At 42.8% G+C, this 16,395-nt stretch overlaps 1 protein-coding gene across 9 annotated transcripts in view; it reads left to right on the top strand.

Annotated features, from left to right (window-relative positions):
* myocd (myocardin) overlaps positions 1-16,395 on the top strand; it is a 92,669-nt gene that overhangs the window by 22,038 nt on the left and 54,236 nt on the right. The window contains exon 1 of one of the 9 annotated variants that reach the window (XM_042083582.1): positions 10,686-10,749. The exons of the other annotated variants lie outside the window; for them this stretch is intronic. The gene's annotated coding sequence lies outside the window, so the exon portion shown is untranslated. Of the gene's footprint in view, positions 1-10,685; positions 10,750-16,395 lie in introns of those variants that run through there. 9 annotated transcript variants of the gene reach the window in all.

Below are 16,395 nucleotides of genomic sequence, written 5' to 3'. Positions count from 1 at the left end.
TATACATCTCAGCAGAAGGAAATGAAAACCCCTTAGAAATGAGTGTTGACAAAATCACGGACCCTGTTCATATTCCTGGAAATTAGACATTTTTATACCTTACTTGGGTGATACAAAGATAACTGTGCAACTGCGTGCACAAGGTGCAAAGTAAATGAAAGGCTAAGAACATAATCATATAATAGCTCAGTTTAGTTCAAGATTCGGTAAATTAAACCAGATTGTTGTTGGACAGCTTAATGAGGAAAATGAATTGGTACATTTATGAGGTGGCGTGTATGGAGCTTTGTGTATTTTTGCTGTATCTTTGTCAGACGTATAGTAACATTAGACTTTTCTGGTTATCTATTAACCTGTCCACTCCATGTCTATTACCCAGATGTGTATTTATTAATTGTAACCTGGGTTCAAACAATTAAACCAGAAATGTTATTTTAGATCGCTTTCTTTAATTAACACAATTGTGTTTGAATATACAGTAAGCAACTGGCCCTATGCTAAAGCAATTCTGAAGTGGTTGCTCAGACAGCACCAGCTGTCTCAAATAACGGTTGCATAGGATGCATTTGTATGACATTTTACATAAAAAGACATGTATATAAAGAAAAGAATGTACAGTAACACACTTACACAACATCGACACAGTGACAGTCTGATGCTGAGTGAGGGCTGATGCATGAATGTAGCTGTGTGTGAGCCACTTTTTTTTTTTAAAGATCAGTCAGTCTGCCCAGTGGTAGCTCATAGAGAGAGGAAATCACTCTGAAGGGCTGAACTAATTCCAAGCAAAAACTTAAAGAGGAAATCAGAAATCGCACTCGCACATGAAATGGCTTAAGTAGCGCCGACTTTATTGTCCTCTAATGTGCACTTAAAGCCAAAGAAGAAATTGAACACATCTGTCAGGGAGTTGTCACAGAGGAAGCCACAAAACTGGAACAAAAAAATCAAGAGGTCCTTGTTTCTTTTGACATCATATTCCTTTCAGAGGGAATTGTCAGACATATTGTTGACAGAGGGTATTGTTAGGTATGCAAGCAGTTTTGCCATGTCAAAACATGGCTGAAAAATAAAAACAGAATGTCTTAAAGGATTTGCAGAGTGATATTTCAAGAACCCACTGCCAGTACTGTTAATAATCCCTTAACCATGGACATTAGAGCTATATTTAGTAAGGCATTGACACAATAAGTGCTGGCTCGTGTCTGATGGGCATTTCTGTTTATTGTTCTATTGTTAATTGAGAGAGAAAAGTGCAGTGAGGGACAATGAAGTATTTTGTTGCTTGATCTGCTGCAAGTCAACTCTATATATACTCAGTATATACTAAAATTGAAGGCCGATATCTAACTGAGATCATGAGATCTAATGAAGTAGATGTGTGAAATACAGTAGTTTGGTAACATGCCAGCCAAGTATGTACACCTTTGCTGCTTACTGTATAATAGTTGCATTTAGAATAGTGTGCCTATTAAGGGGATTTTTATGACGAAGAGGCAAAATATGAAACTTACGAAATTTGTTGAAAATGTTTGTTGGACTGGTTGTTAAGCAGATGTAAACAAATGCTGTCACCAGAAAAAATGCTTTTATAAATAATGACCTTGCCTCTAACTTTCTTGGTATTTCCCACTCAAGCTTCCTGAAGTGGCTCTTATCACATGGGAAACCATAAACATGTTTTCCAGATGACATCATGCCATTAATATAACTGAGTGATTTCAAAAGATCTGTGATCCATCCAGTAATGTTATAGAGGTGACTATGCCTTTTAGAGGGGATCATATCTCAATCAAAAAGACTATGATTGTTCTTTCAGGTTACAGACCCATGTTTTGCGTTCCAATTTTCTTTTTTTCCCCTCAGCTGTTCCAAGAACATGAGCTGTCCTTTGGACTGTTATCACTCAAATCCCTGGAGATTAATGCAACAAGACGTGTAATGACGAACCCTTATCTGTGTCTCTTAATAAAATAAAACCTTGGAAAGGTGCGCCACGGAATTAGGTGGGATCAAATTTTCATCCCGGGACTGTTTCCAAAGGCAGTTGAGGTTAACTTAAGACGACGCATTGTGGTCAGCAGAGGTGACCGTCTGTGGGTTCGTCTACAAACTCTTAGGAACTTTGATTCCTCTGAAACATTGTTTTTATGAGAACTGCCAGTCTGATGCCCAAATTCCATAGCGCTGGGTCAAGCAGTGGGACGGGATAGTCCAGGCTGTTCTCCTATGAGATGGTGGCTTTCCACGTCACATTTGTGCATTCCCATTCCCCACTGAATAAGGATGGCAGTGATGTGGGGGCAAGGGGGGCCAGGGGGTGTCCCTCCTGATTGACGTTAACTGTGTGAACATTCTTATCGTCTTATCCCAGGGAGTTTACCATCAGAGTGACTAAAAGGCTAATCATTTTCCACATTAGGAAAGATAAAAAAGGCTTGTTCACTTAATTCCTAACTTCCTAATTTACTGTGTCATGGTGATTTGATTCATGAGTTATAGTCAACAGGCCAAACAAGTGCTGGTGAAAGACACCACAGCAATCTACTTAGTTCAGTTTCAGCAATTTGTTATGAGAGAATTCAAACATTAGACAATAGCAAGCACGACTAATCATTAGGTAAAGAAAATATGGTCCCACGTGGGTTATGATGGCATAAATTATACATTCACTATCAATCTTATTTATTATGGCTGTTAAATGAACAATGAGTTAAATGAGCCCTTAATTTTGATTAGAAAAATAACAAGTCAAAAATGTATACAGATTGCATTGCATTTTACAGTTTACCCTCATTTCTACCCAGTGTCAGATAGAGAGAGAGATAGATAGATAGATCCATCCATCCATCCATCCATCCATCCCCAAGGGGAAATTCAAGGTCAGCTACGTTGAATGGTTTAGTCTATGTTGCGGTACTATTTAGTGTTTCCAATTGTGTGCTGTTCATGTGTTGCAGGCACAAATATATGTTGGTTGTTGGATGTTAGATCTACAGCCTCATCTTTTGTGATGGAAGATGTTTCAGATGATTGGTTGCTAGTGTTAAAAACACCAGCCAAGCACTCCTGCCATTCCTTTTTGGAAATCAAACTCTCCCAACATTGTAAAACATGCATGGAAACGTCGAATCTTAAAACGTTCCTACAGTATGCCTTGTATTTGTTTTTTCAATTCACATTCACAATTTAAGATACCAATTACCAAAGCATGCATTTCTCAGATTTCTCGTCATGAGGAGGCATGTTTCCCAGTCATGAGGGAGGGCAAATGACCTTTGTCGTTTCAAACTCACGAGACAGTCTTATTTCCAAACCTCATGGCGTCAAGAGAGCTATAACACTGGACAGGCTCTAACATCCCTTTGCGTTCTCTGTCTGTTTTTGTTTGCATTTTTAAGATTCCCTCAGAGTAAGCAGCTCATTTGTAATCAGTGTCAGACAGCATATACTGTATGAAAGAGCATGTCTACTCTATGTTCATGCCCTTTCTACATGAACGGCAAAGGGCTTTTGAAAGTTCATTTGCAAAAACAGATACCTCCATTGTTGTGAATATTCATACATGTAAATCATGATTTTTATTGTGCATTCTATCTAGTATCAAACTGCAGTTGAGTTGTTTTGATTAAGTGAACATAAATAACTCAATAGCAGTTTGATATTACAGTACTTGGAATGCACAATAAAAAGTAAATGCACAAAAAAATGCCTTTGTCTGGTGAACTGACGGTCCATCAGTCATTGTGACATTTGGCAAATGTGAAAACTGTTTTGTGTGTCATTGTATCTTTCATTGGGGCACGAGTATGTCGGTAGCAGTATCTGCATGTTCTAAAATCACTAAACATCTGCAAACACAAACACAGAGCTGTTTGTTACTTTGCATCCGAGGACAATAACTCCTTTCAGATGAGGGAAGTACAAATCAATTGGAATGAACTTGACAGAAGGAAGGAGACACAGCATGTTCTGCACTGCTAAATAAAAATGTTGGATCTGACATACCGGCTGTAAATTCAGGAGCCATCTCACTTGTGAACGTTTGGGCAAAGTTGCGATAAAGGTAAATTGCTACCAGATTCTACTTGCACAGAAACAGGGGAAATCATGTTATCAAAAATGTCTAAGTTGACTACATTTGATTACCTATTTTATATGACCTTAGATACAAGAATGTGACAATTCAATCACAATGTGCTAAAACACACATCTTTGCACGCTGTTTCATAGATAATGGACAAACACTTTATTCATTCAACCTTATCATAAACATTTTTTGCAACCATCTGAATGATTTAGAGCACTGAGTCAAAGGATTCAGGCCTGAGAACAGACCAACCTTCTTAAGAGGAGGGATCTCTCCAATCTCTCCTCCAAACACTTGGCTTTGATGATTTTTTCCACATAAATTTCCACTGACTTCTTTTGTTATGTCATATTTCACTTGGATATGTACATTTGTTGTTTTTTTTTTTTTTCTTTTCTTCTTTTGTCTTTTTTATCTCTGCTTCTTAGAGCTAAATGCTTGACCTTAGGAAAGGCAGTGTTTTTAAGAGGCTGAGCAATAAAACTGACTGTGATTTGGCATCAAATCTGTCACCATTTTTATCGTAGACTACCCTGGAAAAGCAGTATGGTGAGACCTGCCCACCCAAGTTGACTAGCAGGCAGCGACAATCCGAGACTCTTGTCTCGGACGCATATCTAGAGCGGACTCAAAAGTAAATACCCTCCCCGATCCGGGGGAGCATGGAAACTTATTATTACTCCAGATGACAAAACCACTCGGTGTACGAGGCCGCAAAATTTAGTTTCTGAAACTCTGTGCGCAACAATGAGTTATTGGTCGATTACGGCTAACCCACTCCACAGTGGAAAAACGAGACCAAAGCCAACTGATACATCCCCCCGACTCTGAAACCGAGATTAGCCTGTGAATGCAGCCTCAAGGTGCACTGATAGGAGTTCTTGGCATTTGAGTGTAGTGTAAAGCATCCTGATGAATATCATGCCTCTGGAGAGAGTCCTGCAGGTTTGATTAGTTTTGGGTTGGGCCTTCTTATTTTGTACTAGGATGGGTCCACAGAGAATAGGAAAGGGTAGCGGATTTCAAAGAGTGCTGTTTTTCCTTTGAAAAGCCTTGCAGTTGTGTGTGTGTGTGTGCGTGTGTGTGTGTGTGTGTGTGTGTGTCTCACACGATTGTTATTGTTGTCACAGCCTCAGTGGAGATTATCTGTCGTCGGCCACTGTTTGCTTACAGTGCTCATTGGCTCTCCTCTTGTCTCGCTCTAATCTTGCCGTGCTCTCTTAGTCCTCCTCAGGATTTGTTTACCCCAAGGAGTATTCGCAATGCCTCTGTTGTCAAAACTCATGTCTGACTGTAAACAACATAGCTTTTGAATTAATGTCGGTACAATATTGTTTTCATTACACATCACTTTTTTACCATATAGGTCTCATCTGGTTAATCGCTTGGATCGGTCCATACAGACAGCTTGAAACGGTTCCCATGATGGAACCAGCCATTCCAAGCACAGGGGTGTGTCCTGCCAGGCCCTTATTTTAAACCCTAAACTCATGGGAAAGCTATTTCGGGATCGGTTCCTCCACGAGTCTGAAAACAGTGCCAGTTGTGTATTAGCAGGTGCAATGTCACAATGAACTAAAAACAGCATGATAAAACCAAACAAGAGGCAAAAAATAGCATTTCTGGGAGGAGTAAAGAGAAAATACAGAATGAAGCACTCAATTGTTCACGTTTCGCTTGTCATGGTAATAGCAATGCTTTTTCCCATGAAATTGCCAGATGCATCTATGCAACACTGTAATGCGGTTACTAAACTGGTCCTGTGCATTTATCATATATCCCAATAGAACTAAACAGGAATTTATAATTGAATTAAATTCTGTCACTCCTCGTGAAATATTTGAGTGGATTGTATTTGAAATAAAAGTCCCAGTCCCAAAAGACAAAGACAAACATGAGTAGGGTAGCTAGTGCACAGTGACCTGAGAAATGTCCCCACAGTCCTCTGAGGTCCTCATAGGACACTGCTGTTTGATTCAGCTAAAATTGCAAGCATAGCTACCCAGGGACTTGCAAAAAAAAGTCCCGGCACGTTTTTGGCTTTGCCGTATAGTGCACTGAATTTTCCCAGTCTTCTTGTTGTGTACGTGAAGCTAATGCTGATAAACCATCTCAATGTAAATATTTTTGTGTACCATAACTATTATTGTATACCATGTGCCTGTTTTCTGTAAAGGTATTTGTGTATTTATCTACTCCCTGTGAGATGTAAAGATCTTCCAAAGAAATAATTTTTAGTGTCAACACAGCTGTCAGAGTAGATTTCTCTTGGCAGCTGCTTTTTATAATCACTTGAGTGGGAATATAAGAACGGTCTTCAGGTGCGTTTTCCATTAATGTTGTTATTCATCTCCATTCATTGGACACTTTAGAGATAAGGCAAAAGATAGATAGAGAAATAGATAAAGAGAGAGGGAGTGAGAAAGCGAGAGAGAGCTACCGGTTGAGCACATGGGCGAGTGGGTGGGTTGGGTCGAGACTCTGGGAGCGGAGCGACCCATGTGACACGCACAGCCCTGTTTTCTTTTTTCCCACACAGACTGACATGAGGGCTTAATCTCCCCTGCAGCCTTTTCAAAAGAGGGGCTTTGTTTTCAAATTAATGCCCGTCTCAACTTTTGATTTATAGTTCATGGTGGGGCAGAATATTTGCTTATAATGTTACCAGCCGTGCATGGCAATATTAAGGGAGGTAGAAAGGTTAGCTAAACATTACACTGTGCCACAACGAAAGCATAATATCCTTCATAAATTCGAAAGGGAGCAGTCTGTGTGTGGCTGGAACCTTGTGTTGCCTTTAGATGTCGCCTGATGTAAATCTGCTTCCCAGTATAGTAGCGCTGGAAGATGGATAGGGTGGGTTATAGACTTTCAAATAGCCCAATGCATATTCTCCTCATGTTTTATTGCCAAAGAGATTTTAAGAACATATGTTTAGCCACTCCGTGCGTCGTTAGATCTAAAAATGATTATACATTTCGAGATGCAGTGCACAGTGGTCGTGAGCGTGTGACGTGCCGCTGAGAAATTGTCTTTTTTCACGAGGAGGAAATGAGTGTGCCCTGCTTGCCCATCGTCCGCCGTTCTCGCTCGCAAAATGTTAACCGCAGCTGATGCTAATCCACTCAGAAGGTTCTTGATCCTTACTGATCGTGCACGGCCTGCTGCCTCTCGTCCCAGTGCCAGCTCTGCTCTACCCCGGCCTGGTCTGGCCTGGCTGTCCAGCCTTGGATGACGGACAGCTGTGCCAGGCTTGGCACCGTTCCGCTGACGCGATGGGCCCCTTCTGGGTGAAGGCTCCCACAGGAGGACTCCGAGAACACAGCGTCAGGCTGTTTCCCAGCTGCCCGTCCGCAAACAGACACTGTCAGAGCAGCGGAGCCCCCTTTCTCCTCCTCCTCCTCCTCCTCCTGATGCTTCTAAGTCCATACACACATGTATGAACCAGTCGGCCCTGGAATCCAAAAGGGGCTTCCCCCTGCAGTACAATGCCCTCCCTCTCTCACTCCACCAGTCCTCTATGGACAGACCTTGGGGGGCTGTTTGCTGTTTTGCGTGGCCTTTTTTACATGCTTCTTTGCTGGAAGTCACCAAAAATAAGAGCAATGGCACAGCGCGAAAAGGTCACATCCATCCGAAACACACTGGAAACAGGGAGGGGGTGGTGGGGGGTGGCCCTAAAACCCATGCATCTGTGCTGATTTGTGAGTCCCTCGTCTCCCAGCCCCTCTCCGCACCTCCTCGGGAAATAAATGATGGGAACTCCCATACATCCAAACCAGGAAAATCAGATAAAGCCAGGGATTAAATTTGGATGTGTAACGTGTGTAGGCTACACAGCACCCCCCACCACCACCACCACCACACACACACACACACCACACACACCACACACACGATTAGTCCGGAATACATTAAGCTTTATGATGGGAAAATATTTAGTTTTGTTGACTTCCTCCAGATTTGTTCTTGTTTTCTTTTTTGTGGATGTTCTTTGTTGTAGATGAACATTATGAGACAAATTGTTAATAATTCTCCTCTGGCTGGAAAGCTCTCTCTAATAAACTGCCAATAGCTACAGTTTGTCTTTAAAAGTTTGAAGTGGTTAATGGCGACTCGGGAACACGCCGTTAACGAACAAGAGGATGACATAAATCAGTAGTAACTTCTCGTCAGGTCAGTAATTACTCCGCCGGAGTGGCTTGCCAGACTCCGACTCTGACCGGCTTCCCGAGTCTGACCGCAAGCCTCAGCCCGTGCTGAAAGACGGGACGGCAGCGTTCCCGCTGGACTCCCTCACGAGCGAGCCAGAGGTTGGGGGGGAAGCAGGCCAACACTGAGGTATGTGGGTACGGAACACGGAGTAATCCGTCTCTCTCTCTCTCTCTCTTGCTCCTTGACTCCTTGGGAGCTCGGGAAGAAGGGAGATGCAGCAGGAGAGACTGTTCCCAGTCGGGATCCGGCCAGGAAGCCTCCCCTGCATTTCTTGGCGGTGCTCTCCAACTCCCCACCCCCCGTCGAAGCTCAAAAAGTGCTGACCATCCTGGGTGGGTTGAGGGGGGATGGAGTGTGTGTGTGTCTGTGTCTGTGTGTGTGTGTGTGTGGGGGGGGGGGGGGGTGGGGGGGTTCTGAGCAGACATGTCTAGGCTTTGTCATCAGGACACTGACCCAGCTCGTGTTTTCACTCCCGTTGACCACAGCCAAGAAAGAGGGCCAACCGCCTGTCTCCTAGTTAAAACATCCCCCCTCTGTGAGAAGTCACACTCATGCAGGTGACCAGATGCGTTTTTAATCTCCCCGATTTGCCGGTTTGAAGATTGACAGATTTAAACCAAATGTCCCACTGGAGTTTGCAATCCCGTTGTCAGCATGAAATGTAGAAGTTATTTTGTGCTTTGATGAGCCACAAAATGAATCTGAATGGCCAGTAATTGTATCATCAGCAGCATGACCTAACTGAGAGAAATGGGCCTTTCTGAGGCCCGTCAAAATGGTTTCCTTTGTGGTCGTCAGGCTGAGCTCTCACTTCAAAGCAAGCGAAAAAAAGCCACAAACCTTTCACTCATGAATAAGCAATCGAGTCTAGGTTATGCCATCGCCACCATGTGCAAACATGACTCAATCTAAATAGTATTTCGCTGCTATGGCTAGCAAATGCATATACCACAAGACACAGTAAACAAACACGCGTCAATGTACTCCTTCTCAGGAATGGCCTCACACTTCCTTTTGTTTCTCATGCTCTTGCACATGCTCACACAGGCACATGTTCACTTACAGTCATGATCTCACACACACACACACACCACACACACACACACACACACATACACATACACATACACATACACACACCTACCAACACCTCACCCACAAGCGTTCCCTTTCTGTTTGTGTCTCCTCTCTGTCACACAAAAATACACACAGAATGTAACTTGCAGTGCCATAGAAACGCAAACGAAACACAAAAAGCATGCAATCTAAAGATGAGCACTCATCCCATCTCCGCCCATGTCATCCACGTCTTGCATCTCGGGGGGGGGCCTCTGTCTGGCCTGGAGGGGTTGTCTGTTGAAAATCCAGGGGGTATGTTGGGGATTAACATGCACAGCCCTGGACGAGGCTGCCAAGCGTGTGCTGCATAATTGAATTTCATGCTTGGGCCTCTCCTCTGAAGTCGTGTACCAAAGCGGTCATTTGAAAAGAAAGCTATTAGTCCACGCCGCTGCCAAAACCGCAGCGCGCGTATAGGAAGTGGGGGATTACAAGCCCGTGGCTCGACACCGCAGTCATCAAAATACAACAGTCCTCGTTTGTGATGTGCTGGAGAAGAGAGGGGGGGTGGGGGGGGGGGCATATGGATGGAGATGAAGAGTGCACGAGACGGAGATAATAATAAATATTCCTCACAATGCCTCTGCTTTATCTAGTGCTTAATATCCCTCGATCTCCCGACGTTTGGAGGGTTTTTCGCTGTGTATTTTTAATTTTGGTTGGTGTATATTTTGACGTGCAGCTGGATTTTCGAGCGCCGTATGAAGGGCTAAGTGACTGAGGCAGATTTTTTTTATTGTGTTATTACTCCTGGCCCCAGTGTTTTCTCTTGCTGTGTCCAGTTCTTTTTTCTTTTTTTTTTTTTTTTTCCCTCCACACTTGGGGCATCTTCTGTCAGACTTCTCAAATTTACTCTGCTTTGTGGTCAGCGTGCGCATGCGCGATTGAGGGTTTTCGAGCCGTCGTAGTCTCTCGGTGACATTTATTAGCCCTGGAGAACGCCCGAGCCATGGTCATCACGGTCGGGTGCTGAAACCTAACGATACCCCACAGATACTCTCTCTCCCCCTCTCTCTCTCGTGCACTTCTCTCTTTCCTTCCACTGCCAATGAGGAATGTGTTGGGCTGACGTTATGCGTAGTCCTCTGTGCTCTGTGCAGTTGAGAGGACACTCTCAAGTTGTCAAAAGTGTCCAGATGACTCATGTGTTTTAAATGGACTGACATCACATTGAGTCAACCCCCCCCCCCCCCCCCCACCCACCCACTCACCCACCCACTGCCACCTCTACGCCTCCCACCCCACAAGCAAGGCAGCTTTCGTCTCTTGGGCTCTTGAAAGCTGTTTAGTTTAATCGCAAGTCACAGATGAAATGCAGTTAAATGGTGAGCACTAGGTCTACAGCATGCTCATTGGATGTTGTCAGAGGAGTGATGTAAAAGCCTAGCAATCTGAAGTTTGTGTTCCTTAATTTCATAGATTGGGGCAGGCAGCCTATTTGGACCAATCCCATACTAAGTGGTTGATATTTGTTTTCATCGAGCAGAATTCATGTTTTCATTTTTGGGAGAAACTTTAATTTAAGGAATAATTTGTTAGTTCACTATTTAAAGTTTGAATCAATCATTGGTGTCAGTTTTAGTAAGCATTTTTTTTAAATCGCAGCATGTAAAATCTGTGACCTTTTAACTTTCCCTGTGTATTTACCCATGATTATCTGCTTTTCCTCTTTAATAAAGCAGATACAAATAGCTTTCTGAAGTTGTACTTGGAAAGCAGATGAGATTGTTTCTGTACATGTTGATGTGGAAAACATCTTAAGAACTTTGAGATGATTCCAGAACCAACACACCAATGCTTGGTAATCTTTTACTCAATAATTAATACTTCTCAGTCCATGCCTGTCTTTTCTTACAATCAGCTATGAATTATTTATGAGAATTGGCACATTGGAAATTGGTTAGAAGCTTTAACACATGAAACAACATGCTTGTATTTTCACGTCTTTCCTCTCTATTTTAGCATATTAAGTAAATAATAGTGACTCACGTCTTTAGGTAGGAGGTCATGAGCATGTCATAAGGGACCATAAGAAAAGAAAATCGGGAAGTATAATGGCTGCTGACAGACGACATGGTTAAATCCAATGCAACAAGGTCAGTGATTTGATTAATGTATATTTTGGGGAAAAATATGACTCTCATAACGAAGATAGGACTTGGGATATGGTTGATGTGTTTGCTTAGTTCAGTAGAGGCTAAGAAATCAAATGACCGAATGGGAAGGGAATACCAACTGCACCCAATCGGTCTGTTGTCTCATAACCAACTGTTGATAGTTCACAGACCGCTGTGCAATGTTTAAAGAGGTTCAGTGGTCAAATGACAGCAAATGGAAAACTTAGATTTACAAGGGCGAAAACTTAACCAGGACTTTTTGAGCTTTTTTTTTATTGATCTATTTTTTTACTTAATGCATCAAAGTACAGTAGAATGAGTCTCCCTGTCATATGAGCAGGAAGGCAGATGAAGGGGCATTAGGTGGTGGTGGTGTTGTTGGATAAACAAAATCTTTATTTCAGTACTTCACTGTTTAGTTCTCCAAAGACTAGGAAATGACTCAGGAGGTAAACCAGCTTTAACCCTCTGTTTTGTCATCCCATAACCATCTGCAGACTGTGTCATATCTGCAGGGGTTTAATGAGACAGTAGCGGGACATCTACCACCTATGACTCTTGGATTTTAACATTCAAATACAGACGCGCAAGTCTTGGAATGCAGAGTGCATGACATCAAAAATAGCCATTTTGCTTTTTAAAATCAGGGTTTTAGGAGATTAATTAAATAGTTTACACAGAGTAGAAGGGGAAGAGTAGCCCCTTTCAGTCCTAATGTGAAAGGGGGTTTAAGGACAATAATGACCATGCTTTTAATGAAAATAAACTCTGATTTGGTCTGTCAACTCAACCTCAGAGGTCATTCCTTACCTCTTGTGTTTGTTGAACAAGGAATCAAGGCATAAATCATTTTAAAGCACAAGCCCATGGCCTCCACTCTACTTGTGCTACTCAAAAAAAAAAGAAATATCAACTGACTCTGCAGGAGTTAAAGGTATGAACCATTGGTGAAACCATGATACCGCTGGGTCTCTCATTTGTGTAAACTATGTACCCAGAGCAAAACTCCCCCTTGCCACATAAAAGCCAAGGATTGCGGTCAGTCTTAAACCGCATGACGTTCAGCTGCTTCCCTCACGAACATCAATCTGTGTTGAGCTTGGAAGGCTCGCGACAGGAAACTCTAGACATTATGGATGTCGTCGTGCCGCTAAAAGGGGTAGTGCTTTTTCACATTCTTGACGTTTTAATTTGACAGCCGCGGGAGGATTTGCTCCGTCAGGATTTGCTGCCATTGTCCCACACTCCCCTGTACACAGAGCATGTGGTGGCGGCTCATGGTCCCCTGTGTGTGAACTGTTCACAAGCTGTTCGAAACCTCTATTCCCCCACGATACACAACCATGGACCCTTTGTCATTGTCATTGAGACAGAAAGGAAGATTTTCTTTCAACAGTGATCCCTCACTGTCTGTTTATTCCCCTGTCTGGTTCAGTTTAATTGCATCACAGGAGCCCTCGCTAGTCTGAGTGCCGGGCAGATGGAGTCCTGCTGTAGAACAAGCACTCAGAACCCGAGTGCAGTGTAAAGTAAGGCCTCTATTTTCAATAGAGATGACGAGCGTTTAAATTGACCTTAAATGTTTTTATGGCGTGAGTCGTTAATAGAGAATTAGTGGCCTACAATGTGCTCTCAGCAACAAGCCTGAACACCAGTCAGAATCAGATGGCAGGGCCATTCAGGGCCAGATGTACTTACATTTGCAAACGTAGCGTTATCAGCGCCATGGACACACCGCAGATTGCGAGCGCTGTCAGACCCAAGTTTCCGTTGTATTTATCAATCGTTCAATCTTTAGTGTAAACTGCGCCTTTCTCTGCCCTTCTCCGCCCATAAACGCAATTTACGAACGTCCACAACTGAATGGCAGCGCCTACATGCGCAGTTGAATGAAGTTAACTGATGACAACATTAAAAAGAATCAAACGTTTAGCGATCATGAAATAATACCATACATGATAAGATGTCAACAAGCAGGGAGATAATGAAGATCAGTAGTTCTACTCAAACTACTTGTGCACGTAGGCTATGGAAGATTGGTCAAATCTAGCAAGTAGGAAAGTTTAAGTGAATGACGTGAAAGTGAAAGTAAGACATGCGAAAGGCCAACGAAAGTTAAGGTTGCTTTTGGTAGTACAAATACTTTCACCACAAAAACTGGTGTTCTAAATAGCGATTCTGTTGTCTTTGAAAGGTTCTCTTATTGACGCATTGAACTGCAATGTGGATTAACACCTGCTTTTACAAGGCGGAAGTATTTAGGCGCAGAATAGACGTGCGCTTTCAGGAGCAGTCTTTGTACATACCGCGGAATACATAACTAGGCGCTCTTTACTCTTCCCCTCCCATCTTTTTATGCTAAACTCCCACTTTCCCCTGGATCCTCCCTTGAATGCATATGCATGACATGACAATCGCAATCTGCCACTTTCAGCTCCCGCGACAGGCAGTTTGCGCTTTTACATCATTGCGGCCTGTTTGTACATACCTCGCAATGATTTTACACGTACATTGCGAAACAAATACGCCTGAAATGGGCACAAAAGCATTAGTACATCTGGCCCTCAGTGAGAGAAGTGACTGTCATCAGGACTTTAGACATATGAGAATGTGTGGAATGCCAGCATTTATTCTGAGATGCTAACTCTCAGAGACATATGTTGTCACTGGAAGCTGACCAAGCTGCTGATCCAAAAGCTGCCCTTCCAGGGTCTGATGTGAGAGATTGCTAAGGACTTCAAGTCTAATCTGCATCTCCAGATCTCTACTTACCTGGAAGGCAGGTTCGAAAACTCCAATCTGTGAGCAGTCCAGTCCAAGAAGGTCACTTGCTTGCTTTGTCAGTGCAGAAATAAGCAGTGCCTACAAGTAGAACCAAAACACATGAACTCTCTTTTGGTCATAAATGTTTCATAAATTGTGTCATAAATGACCTAGATTTTATTGTTGATTTGATCATCTTAATTCCATATTTTTGCTTATGATCTTGATTACTTTAATGTTTGATGCATTTAATGTTTCACTGTTTTACCTCACCATGTCAAAATATAATAAATGAATCTGATTCTGACATCAGGTGGAGAAACTGTGACCAACAAAGCAGGTAGAAAATAACAATGAGTCAAGGCTGAAATCTTGCCAAACAACAACTCAGTTGTTCTTCGAGTCTCCAAACATGGTTATATTTGTTCATGGTCTTTGGTAGAAGTTTCAGACTTCTTAGTCACAATCCATATTTTTGAAGATGGCCTTATCAAGCTATTTACGGAGCTTATGGATAAAATTGCTGGTCAAGGTATACAGCCCAAGCGCTCTCTGATTTGCGTTTGTTTTATCATTCCCCTGTCCTCTCATCATGATATTTTATCAAAGAAAAGCAGTAACCTCAGCTTGGGCCCCTTCGCGCCGCCAGTCCAGCTGGTGGAAAGCCTACACCATCCCAAAGCTCCGAGATCTTCTTGGGTGCTGCCTCTGCCACGAGTCCAAGTCTGGGTGAATTCCACTGGCAGGAACGTTGCTTGTGTTGGAGGGGGAGCACAAATCAAATGAAAGGAGTCAGGACAGATAAGATGGCTCTACAAGCGTCAAACCATTTTTTCCCCCATCCATGAAAAGATAGTCTATTAAACATCTGTGACAGCCTTTGTGTGTGTGTGTGTGTGTGTGTGTGTGTGTGTGTGTGTGTGTGTGTGTGTAGGTGTTTGTGTGTGCCAGGTCTAGGTGTCTGTAGTCTTGAAAAGCTTCAGCGTGTGTGTATGTTTGAATGTGTGTTAGCGTGCTGTTTGCTTTTGCAATGGAATACAGCCCAGATTGCCTTTTGTCAGACAAACTGGAACTTGGAGTTCTGTGTTTGTTTGACTCGGTTGAGCATGAAAAGAGACGCAGCATAGTCCCTATAAAGGAATTCTCTTTAATGGGAGCACTATATTAGATAGCCTGCTTGTTATCAGACGCCCCAAAAATCTTGTTTATTTCCACTGACCTTCTTTTCTTCTCAGGCTATGTTGCATTTTTTACAGTTTACGAATCAATACCATTTGCCAAATTGGCAAATGTGATAACCATATTAGTACAATGTCACTAACTTCTCCAGAAACTTATCAGAACAACGATATTTAGTTCTCATGGAAAATTTATAGTCAACGAACCCGGACACCGGACCACCGGCACGCATGAAACTTGTCGTGCTCGTAGCACCTCTAGGCTGATAGAGGCTTTTCAGCCCCGTGGGGTCATCTCGTTGGTAACATGGTAATAACAGACCCTTCTTGGAAATCAGTCTGAGGAGGGTGTAAATCTTTGTGTGTGTGAGTGTTGATCCTGTAGATAAATAAGTGAGGAAAAATCTCTCTGTAGTTTGTCCACCCTGTAATCATCAAGGAAGTCCTTGGTCTTTACGTCAGTTGACATGGAAGTCCATTAAGATCAAATCGGTTTCTGACCATAATCATCTGGTTCTGCGTAACAATTGATCCTTGAGTGGATTTGCATGATACAAAATATGTTTCTGTTGCCTTGAAGCATAGTATAACCTCAGTAGAAGTCATTTTGTTATGAGTCTCAGAGATGAAACAGTACCTGTGGGCTACAGTCTGGTTTTTCCGAAAGGACCTTTTAATCTGAGCAAGAGCAGAAAAAGCATGGCGACAGGGTCCTTCTTGTTTTTTGATGGTTTGCGTTCCCCAAAAGGAACGTGCCCTTTCATCTGAGCCGCTAGCAAGCCTTCACCTTTATGGATAGCCAGAATTTTTGGCAAATCGCAAGAAAATCAACAAAGTGAATTCTGTGGCGCATGGGCCTCGTCAAGCGAGGCGGCAAAGGTGGAAGCTCCTGTAAAGTGTCACATAAATGTTT

The sequence above is a fragment of the Alosa sapidissima genome, chromosome 24, assembly GCF_018492685.1.
Source record: "Alosa sapidissima isolate fAloSap1 chromosome 24, fAloSap1.pri, whole genome shotgun sequence".
In the NCBI taxonomy this organism is placed as follows: domain Eukaryota; kingdom Metazoa; phylum Chordata; class Actinopteri; order Clupeiformes; family Clupeidae; genus Alosa; species Alosa sapidissima.
The sequence above is the reverse complement of the archived record's forward strand: the minus strand, read 5'-3'. Positions and strand labels throughout refer to the sequence as shown.